The 7,104-nt window shown below is 28.3% G+C and overlaps 1 long non-coding RNA gene across 1 annotated transcript in view; it reads right to left on the reverse strand.

Moving 5' to 3' along the window:
* LOC106689579 (uncharacterized) overlaps positions 1-6,422 on the reverse strand; it is a 99,251-nt gene extending 92,829 nt beyond the window's left edge. The window contains exon 1 of the long non-coding RNA XR_001344467.1: positions 6,402-6,422. This is a non-coding gene — a long non-coding RNA (uncharacterized lncRNA). The remainder of the gene's footprint in view (positions 1-6,401) is intronic.
* Between the last annotated feature and the right edge of the window lie 682 nt (positions 6,423-7,104).

Genomic DNA, 7,104 nt, shown 5'->3' on the forward strand with positions numbered 1-7,104 from the left:
TTTTTTTATATATACTTTATAAACATAACAATTATTTTGAAATGTTTTGTCAATTATATTATCTATTATTGTATCTTGTTATTTCATTTAGCCCTGAAGAGCCCTGCACAGTGGGGCGAAACGTTGGTTAGCAATAAATAGTTTTCTATTATTATTTTGATACCTTTAACCGTCACCCGGACTATCTTCCTACAATCTACTTCATGCGATCAACTATCTTCTTTCAATAAAAGATAAAAAATGATTGATTTACTTGATGAATTGAAGATATGAAGATGAGAATTGTCCTTTTCAACAGAAGGTCTTCAACCTTTTACTCCAGTTTATATTGATTTTTTGTAGGTTGATGTTGGTAATTCATATGTCCCAGTAGTCCGTGGCTCGATCCAAACCGCTTTCAGAGGCGTTGATAATGCCCGAGTATCGGCGATGGTCAGGGTTACAAATGGTAGCCGCGCGGTGCCATAAATCACAGGAGACGGAACGGATATTGATGGTAGCTCAGATCTCCGGCCATCTTATCGCCAGCCTTTCTTATTCCTTACCGCCTTCTCTAATGCACAGTCAGTAACTAAAGAATAAACAGGCTTTCACTGACATTAATATCGGTGAGGACATTTATTTTATGCGGTGGTTTCTAGTTTTCCATTATTTTTTTGTGTCATTTCGAAAGCTAATTTATTTTTAAACTAAAACCCAAAATATAAATGTTAAATAACATTTTAAAAAAATAATACTAGAGGAGGTGTAGGTTTTTAAGTGGAACTAATTCACAAGAAAACCCGATTTGAGTTCTAGTAAAAAAATATTTTGTGAATTTATTTCTTATAAATATCTTAGTGACAGAGAGACGTACACGTATCTATCAAAACTTAATTTGAAGCCAGGCAAATGTTCCATAAAGTAGTCTGTAATAATCATCTTCGTTTGTTTGCGGTTTTCACGAGAAATAAATATTTTGTGAATTTATTTTGGCAAATATCAAACTGTGAAGCGTACACTTGTCAATCAAAACTCCATTTCTCCATTAACACAACATCGTAGTGTTTTCCAAATTTGCCAAAAAAAAATTGAAAAACAGTATTGGGGAAAATGTTACACTTCAAGATTTTGGAGAAAGCCAAATTGTAACAAATTATATACATTTATACACTATAAAATAGATTTTATTAATTATCATTTAGTTGATATCTTAGACGATATTGAGGACTGAGAGAAAAATAAGGGAAAATGTTAGACTTTTCAGTAGTTTGGCCACTATTTTATTATTTATTGTCATTGTTTTATTTTATATTAATTTAATTATAGCTTAATTGTTTTCAACGTGACGTTTTCTGTATATTGACCCAAGATTTCTTTAAATCGGAAATAGTGGCCATTAAGAGCTTTTTGATGGCTTAGATTTTTCAAAACTTCTCAAATTTTTACAAACAGCAACAAAAAAAATATCTTTGTGGAAGTTATTTTCACCTACCACCTGTGAAAATGTCCCTTGTTTCTTCTGTACTACAAAGGAGAAAGGTGGATAGCTTAATTCTATTTTGTTGAGACCTTAGGGAAATAATTTCGTATTATTTGTATGTAAATTAAAAAAACTATAAAAAAAATTACAAACAAAATTTAAAAAAACCCAAACCACGAATGCGAACCAGACAATGCTCTGCATTTTTATCATATAGGCAACCAGCTCTGACAATTACTTATATAAATATTTATTAGTGGTCTGGAATAGTTATTATTTAAATTTGTAATTGTAATGTTAGAATCTGCTGTGGAGCAATTAAATGATAACGCTGGTTAACGACCAAAATACATAAAGGAACGTGAAGAAAACGAGGCGAGACTGTATTTTAGATACTTGTAACAATATGGTTACACAGGCTTGTGAAGTGGGCGTAGCGGTAATGTTCACACTTTATTGGATTAAGCTTTGTTGAAATTCGTTTGGTACATTTAGTTTAAAGTTCATACATGATTATTAAAACTTTAAAGCTCTATATCCGTGTTGAATATATAATAATTTCCATAATTTCATATAAAACATTTTAAGACGATTTTAATGCACATCTGGATAATATTTTAATCGAAACTCCACCAGCTTTAGAAAATTGAAGTTTTTGAGAGGGACTTAGAAAAAATCATGTCCTCTGAAGATTCTTTCGAGTCGATCTATTGAATGATATTTTAGACATTTGAAATTTATATAATGGCGACAGTATACATTCATATTTTACAACACTTCCTGTTTATAATTGTGTTAGTGCTTCTTGAAATTAATAAAGAATTATATGAAGAATTGACCTTACCTTTAATTTTTATTTCAACTAAAAACTTGAACTTCGAATACTTGTATTGTGAATGTGCCGAAGTATTTTAAATTGTCTTATGTCTCTATCAGTTTTTTTTTTTCATTTATATGTACCGATTCATCAACAATAATTATCATATATGTAACAACGGAAAAAATAATGAATTATAATAAAAATAAATAATAAATGAAAAACGAGTGAAAAATATTAATATTGAATCGGCGAAATAAATCATTTTGAATTTAGCTCGTTGTCTTCAAGTTCCCTTCACAACCCTCTATCAATAATACTATGTTTTTATAGATATAAAGAAGTACGCCGTATTCTCTTGGTTTAAACATATACTTCATTTAACTTCATTCAGTTAGCGACCTAGCTTATTCTATTTTTATTTAATTTTTTAATATTAACTGATTTCATAATTTGGTTCGCTGCCCTTATTCTTAGTTATATCAGTTAAGACATAACCACTAACACAAGTAACTAGGACCGATCCTAGGTAAAGTAACCAGGCCTAGAGAAGTTTTCTGAAGCTGATGGGGTTTCGGCCAAAATATTACCATTCTAAGCATAATTCTCAGAATATACCTTCAAAATATGTAGTTCTTTTTTCACTAATTGGGAGTGCGTAGCCTAGTGGTAAGACACTAAACTACTAACCCCACGGACTAGGATTCGAATCCGGCTGGGTAGAAAATTGTTTTTCTGTTTAGCCGTGAGTCAACTCTGTGAATTCTGGAGCTCTCATGGGATCCACCCAGTCTCATAAATTGGGTACCCTTAATTGGGTAGAAATCTGACAGTCGAGCGTGATTCCGACCAAATCCACCGCCTTTCACAACCGTTGGTCTAATAAAAGTACTTCCTTACAAAGTAGAGAATCCCTGTCCCTTCATGGGTTGTCGCGGTACAGATTTTAATCAGACTGAACATTGCTTATAAAGGTTTTCTAAACAGGTTTAGAGAAAAGGGATTTTTTTTTCTTTTTCTTTTCTCTTAGCATACTGAAATCATTTATATTGTAGACCATTATTTTTTTTCTTAACAATTTTCAATTTATTATTCCTGTAGAATACATATACATATACCAATGGTATATATAATTGAATAACTCTATTTGTACGGGTGTTGACCCAATATCAAATAAATATGTAGTGCACCTTCTTGCACAGCAGTTGGTTTAGTAACAGCACTTCCTGATCCTTCATGGGTCGTTGCAGTATAGATTTAATTAATTTAATTTTCCTTATTCACAACTGGTTTACTTCCAAACAATACAATATTTAATATTCAGTTGGGAATAGTTGCATTAATTAAAAAAAAATCATTATTAAGCTACTCATTTCTATAAAAACAAAATGACATCAATGCAGTTGTTAAAATATGAGATTTCCTGAAGAGAAACTTGCAAATTCCGAGTCATAAATTCGATTAGTTTCAATTATAATTTTAATTAAGACCTTGATTATTATTAATATTTTATGTCAATCATAGTCGTTCGATTAAATCATTCATTTCTTTGACTTTAAAAAACATTTCATATTCATTTATTATTGATATATTTATACTTTGATTTTTTTTTTCAGAAGATCTTAAAACGGACCGTGTGAACTTAATTACATACATCTCTATTGAAATACGTTGCGTAAGTCCCTAAAGCACAAGTTATGAATTATTAAGACTTTTGAATCAGAATTACTACTTGGTTGCCTATTTTAGGTTAACTTTTGAAATATTTACAAAGTATGTAGAATTTTAAGTTTAAAAATTGAGCTATTACTTTTGCGTTAATTTTTAGACTAAATAATTGAGTTTATAGGTTTATGTTTACAAATATATCAGAGAATTTTTAGCATTGATTAATTAATTTAATGAATACTTTTACTGAAAATTAATAAACAATTTTACTAAATCAAAAAATCTAATTATTCTCAATGAAGATTCCCATATATGAGGTATGAGAATTCAAAGGCGATAAATATAAATAATAAAAAAATTGAGGTGAAAAGAAATATGTATAATTCAGGTATTAATCCCCTTATGAAACTCACCCACTGATTCATCTAATTAATGTTCGAAGTTTAGGTTGAGGTTCAAAAAGAAATAAATCGCTGAATTAAGTATTTTTTGAGAAGATTCATGAAAGTTTCCAAATTTGAATTAATCCCGTTTTTCATCTCCTGGACATGTTACCAGGATCAGTTACAAATCCAAGATTGAACTGTCCATACAACTCAAACGATTAATAATCAATAATAGATTGAAGAATTAATAATAGCAGTCAATGAATATTAAATTATTTTAAAAAAATACTAACATAAACTCATTAAAAATAAATAAATAAAATATCTAAAAATTGATAAATATACACTGACTAAACAAAATAAAATATTTAAAAGTAATAAATTATGAATAAAATATTTCAAATAAATAGATAATCAAATAATTAAAAATACATAACTATCAACATACTTACAAATAAATAATGAAAATTTTTAAATATATTAAGTAAGTAAAAGTAGAAGTAAGTGAAAGTTAATAAATAAATAACAACATAATACCAAACAATTAAATAGTAAAAACCAAGAAATTATAAATAAAATTTTTCAAAATACATAAATATCAGTATACTAAAAAATTAATAAATAATACAATTTTTCAAGATAAAAATGTTATGAATGAAATATCTAGAAATAGATAAAGAATATCGATGAACTAATCAATAAATAAATAATAAAATACCTAAAAAAAAGTGAATATAATATTTTAAAATAAATAAATATCAAAATACTAATAAATAAATAAACAATAAAATATTTAAAAATAAATAAATACCAACATTCTAAGAAACATAAAAACAATATAAATTAAAAAAATAAATATCTACATACTAAGAAAGAAAGAAATAATAAAAGATTAAAAGTTACAAATATTTTTTAAATCATAAAAGTATAAAGAAATAAAAAAGTAATTCTTAGTTTTAATAAAAGTCATGCATTAAATTAATATGAAGTTAATTGATGAATTAACATCTAATAATAAAATAGACTACTGATTCATGTATGTTGAAGAATAATATGAGATCTCCCACATTGAATATAAAGATGAAATGTATATGAATTAACATATAAAAAATAATTTTAGTATGTTTTTATAAAATTTAAACTCCATTTAGCATTAATTTTAAATTGATTAAACTAATCAAAGTTTTAAATTTAAAAATATATACTAAAGTTTTCAAAACAACTGTATTATTGTTATTATTGAAAACAGAAAAATTACTGTTATCTGCAATAAAACCATACGAATAATTAATAAAAATACACCAAAAATATTTATTTAGCTATAAATTTAGCAGTTTGAATAGTAGTGGAAGTTAAATCGTATTCTGAATAATTACCGATAGTTTTATTAATGATATCCGATTACGTTGAATGTAATTATAATTATATAAATTATTCATTAAGAAGTTGTTGAGCATAACTCTATTTAAATTTAATTATTTCAATGTATTTAATTTAAATTCATTATTTGAATTAAGTAAAATTATGTATCGAAAATTCCTTTTTTTTCTTAAGTATGATTTTTAATTTTGGTTTAGAATATAATTTTAATTGTAATTTGCGATAGAGGTGTTAATTTAACACGTTCCATTAATTTGCACCAAATTGATAATATAATACCGTGATTAAAGATACTCTTAAACACCTAATTAAGTTGTTTGTATGATATTTAAGATTTCCCTTTCAAATGTAATTATTTTATTGATTCAGTCTGACCATTTTAATCAGCCAATTGAGTTTCTTTATGACAGATTTGAACTAACTTTGAAGTATGATTTCATCTGTCAGAACAGACAGTTATATAGAGTAGTAATACTCAGCTGTCGCATTCTAAACGTCACGACACAGAAGGACACGTGGATATTGCTTTATCATTTGGTTACAATCGCAATAAAAAAAAAGGTAGAAGAGTGGAGGGGGTGGAAGGAGGAGGGGCGCATGCGCGGGGCCGGACAAGGGTGACCAGCGGGCAGAAGACAGAAGATGGCGGTCCTGACCGGCCACGCCCCCTCGGACAGCGGGCACTTACCTGCTCGACGGCCGGCAGCGGGCCACGCACTGCCTGTTTCCCTCCCCCTCCGCTAGGGCTACCCCCTCCCCTCTGGGGCTAGTCCTGTATTCAAATTGCTATCCCAGCTGCGGCCGACTATTAAAGAAACGAACAGGATATGAAATATATACAATATGTGTCTCTCTCCCGATGAAGATAAGTTGCTCGATTCGGTATTATATTAGTTAATTTATATGAAAAAAAATACGTCATATCTATCATCAGTACAGCCATTTTAATTTCTCAACTGAGTTAGAGTACAAGTTGGTAATAATCATTAACGAAATATTTTCGCTGTATCACGCCTTTTAATGTTCCTTTAGTGGATAACCTTTTTTTTGTGTTTATATATTCCAAAAGTTGTAACCTTCATTTATTTAAATTTCTTAATTGTTTTGCTTGAAGAAATTTGCCTGATAAGTATGTTTTATAGAGTTATAAGGTTTTATCGAGTAATAATGCAATAGTTCGAAATCGAAAAATGCTAATAGTATCCGACAATGATTTATTCAAAACTAATATGTTTGTTTATTGTTGCTTAAAGACGTAAAACCCTCGTCAACGCCTATTGCATGCTAAAAGTAATAAATAAAATTAAAATAATAAATTTAAAAAAGAAAAATTAAAATGGAAGAGGAGTTATAATTTAGAAAGAAGGCGATATGCTTTTAAAAATTCAAAA

This window comes from Halyomorpha halys, unplaced genomic scaffold (assembly GCF_000696795.3).
Source record: "Halyomorpha halys isolate HHAL.00 unplaced genomic scaffold, Hhal_1.1 Scaffold1399.1, whole genome shotgun sequence".
Taxonomy (NCBI): Eukaryota; Metazoa; Arthropoda; class Insecta; order Hemiptera; family Pentatomidae; genus Halyomorpha; species Halyomorpha halys.